Source organism: Papio anubis, chromosome 4 (assembly GCF_008728515.1).
Source record: "Papio anubis isolate 15944 chromosome 4, Panubis1.0, whole genome shotgun sequence".
In the NCBI taxonomy this organism is placed as follows: Eukaryota; Metazoa; Chordata; class Mammalia; order Primates; family Cercopithecidae; genus Papio; species Papio anubis.
Genome location: NC_044979.1, coordinates 76,266,962 through 76,282,714, shown reverse-complemented (window position 1 = coordinate 76,282,714; position 15,753 = coordinate 76,266,962). Strand labels below are relative to the sequence as shown.

General features: G+C 37.2%; 1 long non-coding RNA gene across 1 annotated transcript; it reads left to right on the top strand.

Moving 5' to 3' along the window:
- Window positions 1-892: 892 nt before the first annotated feature.
- On the top strand, window positions 893-12,222 carry LOC103883065. The gene is made up of 5 exons (XR_645134.4): window positions 893-997; window positions 5,358-5,536; window positions 6,031-6,075; window positions 7,899-7,988; window positions 9,990-12,222. It is a non-coding gene; the product is annotated as an uncharacterized LOC103883065 (long non-coding RNA).
- Window positions 12,223-15,753: the final 3,531 nt, after the last annotated feature.

Here is a 15,753-nt window from a genome sequence, read left to right as displayed (position 1 = left end):
CAGCTTTTCTGAGAGTTTGCAGAAGCCATTCATAAATTAGTGGGCAAAGTCATAAATGAGTTCTAGGCAACATAGGGCTTACTGCTCCTGAACATCCAGCTGCAGAGTGGGGGAATTTTATGTATCATTCTGTATTTGGTACATTTTGCAATAGGAAAATCATTTTTCCATTTGTTTGTTTGTTTTGAGACACAGTCTTGCTCTGTCGCCCAGGCTGGCCTACAGTGGCTCAATCTCAGCTCACTGCAACCTCCACCACCAAGGTTCAAGCGATTCTCCTGCCTCAGCCTCCCAAGTAGCTGCAATTACAGGCGCCTGCCACCACGCTGGGCTAATTTTTGTATTATTAGTAAAGACGAGGTTTCACCATGTTGGCCAGGCTGGTCTCAAACCCCTGACCTCAAGTAATTCTCCCGTCTTGGACTCCCAAAGTGCTGGGATTACAGGGGTGAGCCATCATGCCTGGCCCGGAAAATCATTTTAAAGTTACTGGATTCACGATAAAGCCTACTGCAGATCCATTGCTGTCAGCTTTCCCATCTGAGAGCAATCTGGCAAATTGACAGCTACATGGTGTCTATGACCCAACAATTGTCTGGTTCTTAAATAAACACTCCAATTCCAGGCCAGATGTGGTGGCTCACGCCTGTAGTTCCAGCACTTTGGGAGGCCAAGGTGGGCAGATCCCCTGAGGTCAGGAGTTTGAGACCAGCCTGGCTAACATGGTGAAAACCCATCTCTACAAAAAATACAAAAATTAGCCAGGCATGGTGATGCATGCCTGAAATCTAAACTACTCAAGAGGCTGAGGCAGGAGAACCACTTGAACCCAGGAGATGAAGGTTGTAGTGAGCCGAGATCGCGTCACTGCACTCCAGCCTGGGTGACAGAGAAAGACTCTCTCAAAAAAAAAAAGAAAAAAAACAAAAACAAAAACAAAAAAACACAACACTCCGATTCCAGAAATAAAGAGTGAGGTTCATGAGTATGTGAGAAGGTATGTGTTATAGGTAATAAACTAATACTGTCCTTAAATTCTAGAAAATCATAAAATTGTAATAATATCTCTTCTTCTGACCCAGCCCCTAGAAACTGAGTAACGTTTGGCAAAATTAAGAGTTCAATGAAATACTACCTCTAGAAAATCATTTAAATTGGCCTGTTGAGTGATTTAAAATTTATTTTCCAGACCTCACTCATTATACATTAACCAGATTAATTTACACCAAAATAATATAGTTTGAGATAAAAGAGAAGATGAAAATAAAGGTATTGGAGTAAGATATAAAGGAAAAAAATTAAAGCTAAAGAGAGAGCAATGAAACCCTCTAAACTGATGAGTTATCAGAAAAGAGTATACGTGGGTAGAAGACAGTTTTAACAAATTTTCTATACTTAGTGCTTAAAATTTGAGGTTATAACTTTTAATTATTCAAAATATTTACCATTGGAATTTGTCTTCGCACAAAGAAAAATATTTTTTAAACCAAATCAAAGTAAGAGATTATTTCAAAACTTTTTCTCATTTAGGCATTATCTATCATAAAGATATATTTAGAGAATTTTAAAATCTTTTTCCTCAACAATATTATAAAATAATATTCTTTCCTTTACATAATAATAGTCCCTTCTAAATATATATTAAGCCTATTGAATAAGTATATTATTCTACATTTATAACTGTTTTACACAAATGTGATTCCCTAATATTACACTATAAATTGTATTCTGTAATTCTGAGGAAAAAATGTTAAGGCTGATTTTTGTACCATCATTTCGTTTTAATAGTTTCTTTGATGCAAACTTTTTAATATGACTCCAAGACATAATATCATAATTAAGTTAGTTTCTACCAATTTAGTAGGAGATAAGCTATGTTGTATTACTCCAACAAAGCATCCTGGGAAAAGTCATTCATTTATTGATTCAACACACATTGATTCACTGTAGCTGTAAAGCACTGTGTTAAATTCCACAGGGAAACACTGATGATTGGAAAATGAGGCTGGCATCAAACTCACTGTCTAGTAGAATGAAATGTTCACAAATGACAAAAATGTAGGAAGCATCATTAGAGCAATACAGATAAAGGATAATAAGCTCTGTGAGGATAGAGATCACTTATATCCCACTTTCTGTTGCATCTCCTGCACCAGGAACGTGCTTTGGTACTTTGTGTTTCCTGAAGAATAAAGAAAGAGGAGGCAATTGACCTAGGCTTGAAAGATGTAAGGATATAGACAAAAGACTCTAAAAAAACACATTTGTAAAAATCAAAGTTATACTTCTACATCTTATTTCATTAATTCAGTTCTTTTGCAGCTTGTGATGAATGGCAGAGTGTGGTTCCAAACCTCCCTCTCTGCATTGTCCTGTCACTGCAATCCAGAAAATCATCAATAGGACTAAGGGCATTGCAAGCCCAGGAGGTATCACGGTTGCTCAATCCAATGAGTGTTGCATCTTTCAAAGGAGTCACTTTGAAATACACTAAATAATATCATTATTCAGTATACGCTTGAGACTTTTATTTATAAAACACTTTCAGAATCTGCATCAGTTGCTTTTACACATTGTCAACATCCTCAGTATTCACAAAGGATCAGAAATCAGAATGGCCTTAGATCCCTTAAGAAGCAAAAAAAAAAAAAAAAAAAAAAATCAAAACAAAAAGACAGTTGAGCAAAGTCTGCAAAATTCTGAAGGAACTGGGTTATGGGACACAGTATAGTGTGACTACGACAAATGTAAGCCCCTTTTCTAAGTATAAATTCCAACTCAAGAGTTTTTACTTTGACCTTTGGTAAAAATGCACCCTACCCTATTGTTGCTTCTTTTTTAAAACAAATTTTTTATCAAATATTTAAGACACATAAAAAGATATAAAGATTTATAATCATGAACACCTAGATGCCCACCATTCAGGTTAAGAATTAAAATATTATGATAGCTTAAGCTTGTCACATTCCCCTTTTTCCTTCCTGAGTGGGCAGCGATCATCCCAAATTAGATGCTTCTCATTACTGTGTGTTTCTTGTTTTTTGTTTGTTTGTTTGTTTGTTTTGAGATGGAGTCTTGCTTGTCACCCAGGCTGGAGTGCAGTGGAACAATCTCCGCTCACTGCAAGTTCCGCCACCCGGGTTCACGCCATTCTCCTGCCTCAGCCTCCTGAGCAGCTGGGATTACAGGCGCCCACCACCACGCCAGGCTAATGTTTTTGTATTTTTAGTGGAGATGGGATTTCACTGTGTGAGCCGGGATGGTCTCGATCTCCTGACCTCATGATCCGCCTGCCTCGGCCTCCCAAAGTGCTGGGATTACAGGCGTGAGCCACCGCGGGCGGCCCTGTGCATTTCTTTATACTTTTCCTACATCTGCATGTAACCCTAAACAATATATTTTTTCATAAAATTGTAAAACTTTAAGCAGTAACATACTGCCATATTCTTTTGTAATTTTTTTTTTTTTTTTTTTTTTTTTTTTTTGAGACAGACCAGGCTGGAGTGCAATAGCGGGATCTCAGCCCACTGCAACCTCCACCTCCCACGTTCAAGCGATTCTCATGTCTCAGCCACCTTAGTAGCTGGGATTACAGGCATGCACAGCCATGCCCAGCTAATTTTTGTATTTTTAGTGGAGACAGGGTTTCTCCATGTTGGCCAGGCTGGTCTCGAACTCCTAACCTCAAGTGATCTGCCTGCCTCGGCCTCCCAAAATACTGATCATGCCACTGTGCTCAGCCTGTAATGTGTTTTTTTTTTTGTGCAACATTATGTTAATATACATAGTTCTGGTTCATTGATGGACTTAACAGTTTGCCTCCTTTTTTTCCTGTTAGGTTGGTACAAAAATAATTGCGGCTTTTGCCATTACTTTCAGTGGCAAAAGCCGCAGTTACTTTCGCACCAACCTAATGCTATGACCAGTACGACCCTGAAGATTTTTGTTCATGTACCTTTGAGTTTATGAATGAGCTTTTCTTTAAGTTGTGTACATGCCAGGAGATTTTCAGGCTTTTATGGATAATAGGCATTATCAGTTCACCATCTATAACCAAATTGCTTTCTACAGTGGTTGATTTGTACACTCTCACAAGAAGTGTATAAAATTACAGTTGCTTCACATCATCCTTTATACTTTTAAAATTTTGTCAATCTGATGGATATTTTAATTTTCATTAAAATTACTACTAATAAGGTTTGTGTGTGTGTGTGTGTGTGTGTGTGTGTGTTTCCTCTTCTGGTTGCTCTTCTGTGAATTGACAATGATGTTTTCTGCCCTTTTTTCTATTAAGTCATATACTCGTTTTTAAAATTTATACAAGTTCTTCATATATCTTGGATATATGTTGCAAAACTTGTACATGCTGCAAATAGCTTCTTCTAGTCTGTGGCCTTTTTACCATAATTATGTTATCTTTTGTTAAAAGTTTCAGTTTTCATGTAGCCAAATTTCTCAATTTTTTGATGACAGTTTGTGTTTCCTACACCTTTTTTATCTTGTGCTTATAAGGGTATTCTCCTATATTTTTCTTAAAATGTCATATATTTTGTCTTTTTTATTTAGGTCTTTAATTCATCTTTTGGGTGTGCTGTGAAGTAAGGATTTGGCTTTATTTTTTTCTATTTTGGTAACTAAATGTCTTGGCACCATGTACTGGCTACTGATCTACAAAGCCACCTCTGCCAGATATCAAGTTTTTACATATGTCTGTATCTAGACTCTCCATTTGTTTCCATGGTTTCTATCAATCCCCACATTAATATAACACTTTTAAAGTCACTGTAACTTTATTATAAATCTTGTTGTCGAGTAGAACAAATCACACCCATTCCCATCCTCCTCCTCCTTCTTTCTCCTCTTCCTCCTCTTCCTCCTCCTCCTCCTCCTTCTTTCTCGTCTTCCTCTTCTTCTTCCTCCTCTTCCTTTTCTTCTTTCTTTTTTCTTCTTTTCTGTCTCAGATGATTATGCTCCTTTCATGTACATTTTTGACCATTGCTCTTTTCTTGCACATTTTCAGATTAGCTTGTCAAGTTCCATAAAAACTGTATTTTAGTTTTGATTGGAATTACTAAATAATGTTTTGGATGAAGCTATACAAAATCACACCTAAATTGATAGGTAGGACTTTTATAATGTGATTCTGTGTAAGACACACAAAAAAATTGCTTTTTAAGTAGCTAAGACACACTGTAAGAGTGTGTAGTCCTGTCTGTTACTTAACTTAATATTCTTTTAACTCTTCTGGATGAAGAAACTGTAGTCATTTTATGGTTCTAAAAAGAGAACAATTTTAAACTTTTAAAATTTTGGTCGCTCTTATTTTATATATAAACATTTTACATTTGATTTTTTAGAGAAACAAAATTTCTTTCTCAGAACGGGGATCTTCATTGTAATTAAAAGCATGCTAAGCAGGCATGTGATAACCAGCACTGCCACATATTTTCTGCCACAATCATCTAATAATCGTCCATTTACACAAAGAGCAACACAGACAACAAGAGAGAAAGCAGCATTTGAAGGCTGAAAAAAGGTAACAACATAGTCTGTCTCTTCTGATGAGCATTTGTGTTGGGGGAGGACACAAAAGGAAAATGAAGGATCAAAATAATTTGAAAGTTATAGAAAAAAGCAACTGAGCTAAAAACAAAAATGAAAAAATGGATATACCGATTAGCTTGATTACAGCAATTATTTCACTCTATATGCATATACCAAAACATCATGTACACTTAAATATATGCAACTTTTTCTTATATCTCAACAAAGCTGCAAAAATACTAAAGCAATGACAATAAAAGTGGAATAAACAAGAATAAACAATAAAGTAATATATTTTTAAAGTAAAAATATTAGAGTATGTTTTAGACGAGTCAGCAGTATTGTTTTATCAAAAATGCTCTTAGTAAATATTATGTCTTCAATTCTCATCTCTTCCCAGCCTGTTTTGTAAATCTGTGTTTTTGCTGTGTCTTCTGATTTTTTGACTAGCTCTTACTTGTATTCTCTATCACTTTATTCTAACAGCTTCAAATTTAATAAACTGCTGATTGTTCCTGAATATATGCTAAGGTAAGGGTTTCCACAACATTTTTTTCAATTTGCTGAATGAATGAGAACTTGCTGTTATGGTTCCTTAGTTCCTGGGTAACTATGAAATCGCAAAAGCTTTAGTAGCAGTACACTATTAACTGCTAATATTTTTAATACCAAGACTATGTGCTATATCAAAAATTATATGAGAGTTTGTTTTATGAGGCTTAGCAAAATTAACTTAGCAAAGTTCACATATCCAGTCAATGTCAGATATGAGACTTAAACCTCAAGATGTCCAGCTCTAAAGTTTACAAGAGTAAACATCAATGCTTCTGTTATTTGTTGATATTGCCATAACACAAAATTTACTTCTGTAAAAGCATGTAAAGTGAATTCTGTTTTTCATATTGTTAGTTTCAGCTGAAATAACACTTTTATATATATGTTACAGAATAGGGGATATTTGCAGCCAGAAGGAATAACTTACTGCTCTCTAACATTGTGTTACAACCTATTATTGTTTCCAAAACTCTTCTGATTTCTTTATTCTCTTTTTTTGCTGCTCCAATCCTTAGATTTGCTCAGGTGATTATCAGAATTTCAAAATTATATCACTAAAGCTTTTATAATGCTTAAGAAAGATAGAAGGATATGTCTTAATCTTTTCAAGCTGCTATGACAAAAGATCAGAAATTGGGTGGCTTATAAACAACAGATATTTATTTCTCACAGGTCTAGGGACTGGGAAGTCCAAGATCAAGGCACCAGCATTGGGTATCTGGTGAGGACTCACTTCCTAGATGGCCATCTTTTAACTGCAGCCTCACCTGGCAAAGGCGTGAGGGATTTCTTTCAGGCCTCTCTTATAAGAACAGTAATCACATTCATGAGGTCTCTGCCTTTATAACCTAATCATACCCAAAGACACCACCCCCCACCTCCTAATACCATCCCCTTAAGGGTAGGATTTCAACATATTAATCTGGCAGGAGAAACAGTAATTCAGATCTTAGCAGATAAAATAAATTAAGTAATGTAGAATGAAAAAGAAAAGATTTTTTTCTTCTTTTTTTTTTTTTTTTTTTTTTTGACAGAGTCTCGCTCTATCACCTAGGCTGGAGTGCAGTGGTGCAATCATGGCTCACTGCAACCTCCACCTCCCAGGTTCAAGCAATTCTCCTGCCTCAGTCTCCCAAGTAGCTGGGATTACAGGTGCCCACCACCATGCCTGGCTAATTTTTTGTATTTTTAGTCGAGACAAGGTTTCGCTATGTTGGCCAGGGTGGTCTCAAACTCCTGACCTCAGGTGATCCACCCACCTCAGCCTCCCAAAGTGCTGGGATTACAGGCATGAGTCACCTCACCCGGCCTAGGTATTTTCTTTAAAAGTCTCAATATTCTAGACCAAATATTATTCATAAAATAATACTCCAGGAAATTAGAGGAAAATAAAGTATACAGTGATTGCTTAGAGTGAGCGATGTATATATATTATGGCCCATTTATATTTTACAAACAAAAACAATTTTTAAGAACTATTTGGGTTTCCAAGACTAAGTAATTAACATGGCAGTTGTCATAGTACTGTTAAGTATTAATTTAATAAATGATTATCTCACTTGGTATTCCAAATATGTCAAATTGAAAATAGCTTCCTGGCCAAATAAGAATATATGCAACTTTTAATAAAATGATTACAAAAGTATATTTTTTCATAGCATTAAAGTAAGTATCATAGATGTTTCTAACCTGAATAATGTACAAAGATAAATTGTTCTGATAACATTGCTGGCTTCAAGTTGTATAACCACGCTGGATTCCAAAGCATCTGATACTTAGTATCTCTATTGCTTTCCTAGGGATCAAGGTTTCAAAAAGATCCAAAAAACTGGGTTCACAGAAGAAGACTGAGTGTTGTCTGACCTCAAGCGTACGGGATGCCAGGCCAGGTAAGTGAATTTGTAAAAATAAATAATGGGCTTAGTATTTCTAGAAAGAAATAATAAACAAGAACACCTATTTCAATGTGGTAAGGGGAAGACATTCTTAAAATGATAGGACATACTTGAGACTTGATAATTTAAAAATGAAAATAAAAATACATGATGTGGTAAAACTAGCTTTCCAGTTTGAAAAAAAAAAAAAGAAAGAGAACGTTCTATTTTCTCACATCTTTCTCCAAAATAATTCCTAGGTAGATAAAAAATATCAGAAGAAAACACAGCTTATGGATAAACATTATTATATATTGGAGGAAGGTCTTCCTTACCATGACATACCATGCCAAATCCAAAACAAAAATATTGTTGAACTTAACTCCCAGGAGTGATTTAAAATTAATAATTAAATAATTAAAATAATAATAATAATAGGCAAAACTAAAAGTAAAAATAAATCCGTATATTTGCATCAATATGCCAGAGGGTTATCTCCAATAAAAATGGTTTCAATAATAGACTGGATAGTAAACAAAGAAAAAATGATAATAACAGGCAGTTCAAAGAATTAGAAATGTAAATGGTTTAAAAAACACGTGAAATGATAGAAACGCAACTTCAGACTTGAAGATGCTGTTTTTCACTTATCATATTAGTAAGTATCTTACAAAACATTAAAAATATCCTGAATTGATAAGAGCATGATAAGACAGGGTTCCCATGTGCTATTGATAAGAATATGCATGGGTACAACCACCATGTTTGCAGGGCAAGTAAGCAGTATCGACTAAAAGTTTAAGTGTGCATATCATTTAACCCAACAATTCTACTTCTAGGTATTTATCCTAAAATGTTTACAGTATAAATATTTAATGTGTAATGACCATGTGTCTAGTCCAGCAATTTGATTGCAGCATTATAAGCAAAGCAAATGTGTAAACTAAGCTAAACAGACATACTTAGGAGACTGATTAGATAAGCTATTGTACACATAGCTTTTTAAAAATCGAGTAATTTTATATATATTACCATAGAAAAATATCCATAATAATTTAAGTGAAAAAAAAGTAAGTGAAAAGCAATATATTAAGTGAAAAAAGCAAGCCGTAGACTAATATGTTTAATACATTTGTTTAGAATAATCCCATCTATAACATGTTTATATATGTGTGTACATATATGTATAATTTTATATATGTATGTTACACAATATTGAATTTGTTACAGAATTTTATATTTATTATTACTATTGACAATAGAATAGATAGATGGATAGATAGATCAATAGATCCGATTTTCTTCCTCTTCGTCTTCTATTTCCCTTTCTCACTTCTTTGGTAAGGCGTCCTTTCTTATTTAGGATGGTGACACTTCAAAGCTATGCTAGAAAGCTGGTTAATATGAGCGACAGAAAGGTCTGTAAAAGCTGCAATTGTGAAAAACTGAAAACACCCATGCCTTGTTCCCAAGGAGGACCTCCCAGGACCTTCCAGGAGGGAGCCAGGGACCAGTGTCATTACCTTGAGAGCCTTCCAGGAGGGAGGGAGTCCTCCATAGTCTGAGACAGACAGAGAAGTATCTGGAGTGGGGAGTGGAGAAGGAAAGAAACTGGAATGAGAAAGATCTTCCAAAGTCCATTGCAGGCAGACGCTGAATGGACTAAGGGCAACAACTTGGGAAAAATGAAGAATTACTTTGTAGGTGTTTGTTCCGTATTCTATTTGTATTATCAGTGGACTAATAGTAAGAGAGTTATCTTTCTTCCTCTTTCTGGTAATGGAGTATACCTGCACACTTTTCCAGATGTTGTTACAGGAAGCACTAGGAATATTTATCAGAAGATTCTGAGACTATGTACTGAATTGTTAAATCCTAGGGAACAGGATGGGGATGAATATAAAACGTTTTCTACTTCATTCAGTTCTACATTTTTCAATTTTTTAGAATCAAAACATAAATTACTAGAAAAAAAAACTATTATCAATCTTTTTTTCTGTTTCTGTTTTTCCTTAGGCAAAGCATCTCAGAAAGATAAAGGTTTGGTTTTCACCATTTAATTATTTTCATCCATCTTTAGTGGAAGAGCATGTAGGAATCAACACATATTTATAAAGCATGTGCTATGTGAATATAGCATTCTGCTCCAGAACATGAAAAAGAAAAGATGTTGAGCTTTTCTTTGGGGAAACCAGACTACACACATGAAAAGTGATTAATGTAAAGCAGAAGTTACATACCTAGAAATAGTAAGCTTTATAGGTGATAAGATATGAAGTGAAGTAACTACGGTCAGAGAGAGAGAAATTCGGATAACCAAGGAAAAGATAGTCAAGTCACTACTGTAAGCCAAAATCCATTAGTAACCTTTGAGTGTGTGGTGTCAGCAATGTGTTTAGAAGTTAGCTATCAGAGACTGAAAGAATTATGAGAAAACATGTGTCTAAATTGGAGGCATGTGAAGAGCCTCGAGAAAGCTCTTCTCTTCATAGAATCACAAACTTTAGCACTAGCAGAAATCTGATAAATCAGTCTCTTCATTTTATACGTGTAAGTAAGTGAGGCCTGGGGAGGATCAGATAACCAGCCAAAGGTCTGTAGCCAGTAAATTAAGGCTGGAATCCAGACCTATGGGCTTGCTACCATTCACAAGAATTACATTCTTTAAGTTATGATCTTGGGTTCTTGTCGTCTATCAATAAAACTAATGTTCAAATATATGTTCTTTTCTAAAGCCTTTTAAAGTATTTTAAAGTTCATGAAATCTAGGAAGCCATAGATGATCATTCTACACTTTTTTAGAACAAGATTACTGAAAATGCAACTGAATTTTAGAGACTACCAGTCACCAAGTAAGTTGCTCACGCACTACTCAGATTATCCTGATAACATTTGGATGTTCAGGAAGGTCTTGGTTAGCACCAGTGACTATCCCTGCTTCTGCTGAGGATTTTAGCCACAAGTAGGCAAAGATCCCCAAGGTGATAGCAACAGTTTGAAATACACCATTTATAGCTGTCCAAGCAATCTTTCAAGCAGATTAAAATTGAGTCTCTGTCACTGGTTTTAATGGCATAGATTTAGTACCTTTCAGAAACTCTTTTACTGAAGTGTTTGAAAATTGGAGACACTATCAAATCATATTTCCATTTTATACTCAAAACCTTTTGAGAATTTCGAGAAATGCTTTATTTTATGGGATTAAATGACTTAATGTATAATGTACATAGAAAATGTTGCTTTGAATTATCTTTCACAGAGTTTAGAAACAATTATGAAAAAATGACCTGCTACTCAAATATTAAATGGTAATGTTTTCCTTCATAATTATCATGCACTGGGGCATACTGCTAAAATGACTAATTAATGGCTGTATTAGGCAGGGTCCAACTAGAAGACAGAAACTACAGAGTAATTTGAACAGGCAAAGTTTAATATAAAATTTAAATCACAGAATTATTAACTGTAACAGCGGATGGAAGAATTAGCTAGTGAGAAGTAAAGAGAATGCTCAAGAATATAAGAATAGCAGTTATAGGAGCAGCTACTGCCCTTAGGGCTGAGACATAGCATTTAAAGGAGAGAGAGATCTGGGAAAGGCCCCTTCCAGGGATCCGTCCCCCATTAGAAAGAGCATAGCCATGGTTCAGTGGACGACAGAGAAGTCTGAGGCTTTGTTTGATGCTGGTGTCTTGGGGAATGGTGTTCACAGGGGTTGCAAGGTGGCAGCACTCTGCTGCAAGGCCTTCTGTGCAGATGCCAGGGGCAGTCACCCACAGAGAAAGTCCAGGTGCTGTTGGCCCCTGGCTGCTGCTGTAGCCTGGCACTGCAGAAAAAGGGCCCACAACAGGAGTCTGCCCAGAAGAACACACTGCTGCCAGGAAGAGAAAAGTCACTCCTCCTCCAGCATCCCTTGGGCACTCTTCTGACAAAGCTTGACAGCTGGCCAGCTGGCAAAGGAGAAATATTTTCAGAGTCCAGCTGCACTGCTCCAGTGCAGAAAATGAAGGGTAAAATTGGGCTGAGATGCCGTCAATTGATTAGCAGCACAACTGTTCAGTTGGGTTCTGATAAACGGTTCTGGTTATCTGTCGTATTAGTCAGGGGTCTCTAGAGGGACAGAACTAATAGGATAGATGTGTACACAAAGGGGAGTTTCTTAAGGAGTATTAACTCACATGATCACAAGGTTCCACAATAGGCTGTCTGCAAGCTGAGGAGCAAGGAAGCCAGTCTGAGTCCCAAAGCTGAAGAACCTGGAGTCTGATATTAGAGGGCAGGAAGCATCCAGCAGAGGAAAAAATGTAGGCTAAGCCAGTCTAGTCTTTTCACGTTCTTTTGCCTGCTTTTTATTCTGGCCACGCTGGCAGCTGATTAGACTGTGTCCACCCAGATTAAGGGTGGGTCTGCCTTCCCCAACCCACTGACTCAAATGTTAATCTCCTTTGGCAGCAACCTCACAGACACACCGAGGATCAGTACTTTGCATCCTTCAGTCCAAGCAAGTTGACACTCAGTGTTAACCATCACATCTGTATTCTTCAATTTTATCTCTGTTAAAATGACAATTCCTGTTTAACCGATATCAGTTGTTGGGTGTGGAGGGTGAGTAAATACCTCCTTTTCACCTCACTCATGTTTCATGGGGAGGAACTTCCTCTCTCCACTGCTTCATCTGGGAGTGGTGTATCTGATTGGCCAGTTTGGGAGAATAAGCAGGAACATTTGGCTCAGTGGCTTCCTCCTGCTCTTTCCAAGCCAGCCTGCCTTCAGGATGTGTACTTGCTTCATCATCATTAAAGTACATTCAGAAGGACATGTGTGTAATTCAGGGGTAGAGAGTGTTAGGTGTGCACACATCTAAGCCACATTCTTCAATTCAGCCTTTATCAGTAATAGATAATTTCAACCTCTACCCTATTCCTGCATGTCCACTTCTCAGTTGGTTCTGAATTCATGTGGGAAAAGACAGGAATGGTATTTATTGACCCAGCTGAAACTCCAATATTAATCTACCCAGCTTCTTAAAGAGAGGCCTATGAATTTCCCATTTCAGCCTGTAGAAACTCTAAATTTGCCCTAACCTCAACCCTCCCTCTACAAGCCCTAACCTAACCACCATTAGGGTTAGGCTACATTTGCCCTACAGGAACCCTGCTTCCTCCTTTCCATTCTCTCTGCCCTCCACAGTTTGATGCACAACTGCACTAAACCACACACATACATACATATGTTCATTTTCAAAACTTGACTTTCAGTCATTTCATTGCCACCTCAGTAGTAAAGCCATGTGTTATCTTTGCCAAGGGTGATGGGTTTTTGAATCTGAGTTCTAACTTTGAAACCTAGGGCTATGAGTAAAATATCCTGCATCAGACAGTTGATGGGGCCGCACATATTCTTCCTGGTGCACTTGAAATTGTAGCCACAGACAGTTTCTAAATGACCTACCCAACTTGCCAGTTTTCTGTCTGGGTGCCCCCTGCTTTCAAATGCTAACACTGAAAGCCTCTATTGACATATGCCCAAATTCCAAAGCACTTTTCACTTAAATTTGACATCCCCCTGCAAAAATGTATAAGGCCTCAAAAGGAAAATGAACCACATACAGTTTGTCCTTAAGAGTTTACAATCTAAAAGTCAAAATAAAGAAAGTACAGAAAAGAGTTATATATGTAACAAATAATATGGGGTTCACAAAAGGTGAAAGCACACTTGCCTGGAGTCAGCAGGAAAGGCTTCAAGGCAGAGTTTGCATTTGGGAAGGCTTTGCAGCTTAGATATGATTTGGATATATGGAAATGGCACAGGGACGAGTGGGTCGAGGGTGAGGGAATAATAAGGTATGCTAGTGGCAGGAAAAATACAAGCCTTCTGACTCTCCAGCCAGGCTCTCAAAGCCTCCATTTACTTTAGGATCTTTAGTACCAGGGCAGGAATGCCACCCACATTGCATTGTTTGGACAGTCAATGACATCTGAATGTTAGAGCTCTTAGGCCCATTCCAGGCACAGGCATACATGACAGCTAGTGTGAGCAACATTCTCTCAGAAAGGCCAAGCAATACACACAGAACAGTGAGCAATTGCTTTACTGGGATGAAGTGAACTGTAGAGCGAGAAGACAGAAAACTAAGTTTGGAACAGATGGCGGAAAGCCTTTAGTAACTGATTAAAAAGTGTAAACTGTATGTAGTTTGTGCAGTAGAGTCAGAGATTTTGAGCAGGAGAGCAGCATATCCTTTCATTTCTTTTCTTTTCTCTCTCTCTTTCTCACTCGCTCTCTCCTAGAGAGGCTTGTGTTATCACATTTGTCCTTTTGGAGGGTACACTTTTCAATTTTGTTCCTTACGTGTACCTTACCATATTATTTTCTCTCACATCATTCTCCATTCCTGTTCCCATTTCCTTCTCCCACATTAATTATGCCTCCAGTGTTAATGTTTTTGGAAATGTATGTATCTGTGAAGAAATATACATGCTGTATAATTTTAGATATTGGTATCCCTGTTTAATGTGTGTAATTTAATATTTTGTAAATATACTGTAGAGACTTTTCTCTTGTACTGTAGAGATTGTTCTCTCTCTTGATCTACATAAATGCTTTATATCATAGAGGCTGTTGTCTTCCTTACATTTTTCCTCAGTACTGTTTGTAATACCTCTCCACGTTGCCACTCATTGTGCATCTAGTTTATTACTTTTCACTGATGCAGAGAACTCCCTAATCGTATCTTCCAGAGCTTACAAATGATTTCCCTCGTGATCGACAACTACATTGCCTCCAACTCCCTGCTGTCATAAGCAATGATGCAATAAATATCACAATTCGGATCCTATTTACTGAGGACTTGGATTTGTGGAGTCAAAGGGTCATTGTGTACTCAATTTCACCAAGCCCCAGAAAGGCTGTGCCCATTTAAATGTCCAATAGCAATGCCTGCAGAGTCCTGTTTCCTCACATCCTCACTAACACTCTATATTCTCCAATCTGTAGCTTTCATCAGTCTTACAGATATTGTGTCACATACAAACACACATACACACTTATGTACAGATTTTTTTCCTTAGGATAAAATGTGGAATTACAATATTGTTAAGCATGAACAACCAAAACAGACTACTTTGAACCTACAGAAGTTTTGAATATATGCTGTGCTCTGAAAGGCCTTATTTTGACAGGAATTTCTTAATAAAGCTTATTGTAGCAACAAATATTGACTGGCTGACTAAGCCAACAGAAGCAAGGTGCAGATGAGAATAAATTTAACTGTTTTTCTTTATTTGATGTAAAAAGGTAATAAGTCAGGTCAAAAACCTCCCATTGCATTTAAATATCTGCAACGTAATCTTGATGTTGTAAGCCTGAATTAGCTTATGAAATACATTCCTGTTATCCTTTATTATTATATATATATATTTTTTTTTTGAGATGGAGTCTCTCACTCTGTTACTCAGGCTGGAGGGCAGTGGCGTGATCTCGGCTCACTGCAAGCTTTGCCTCCTGCGTCCATGCAATTCCCCTGCCTCAGCCTCCCGGGTAGCTGGGACTACAGGCACCTGCCACCAGGCTCGGCTAATTTTTTTGTAATTTTAGTAGAGACGGGGTTTCACCGTGTTAGCCAGGATGGTCTTGATCTCCTGACCTCATGATCCACCTGCCTTGGCCCCCCAAAGTGCTGTGATTACAGGTGTGAGCCCCTGCGCCCAACCTCTGTTATCCTTAATATAAGTTTGTTTGTTTTAGAGATAGGGTCTCACTTTGTTGCCTAGGCTGATCT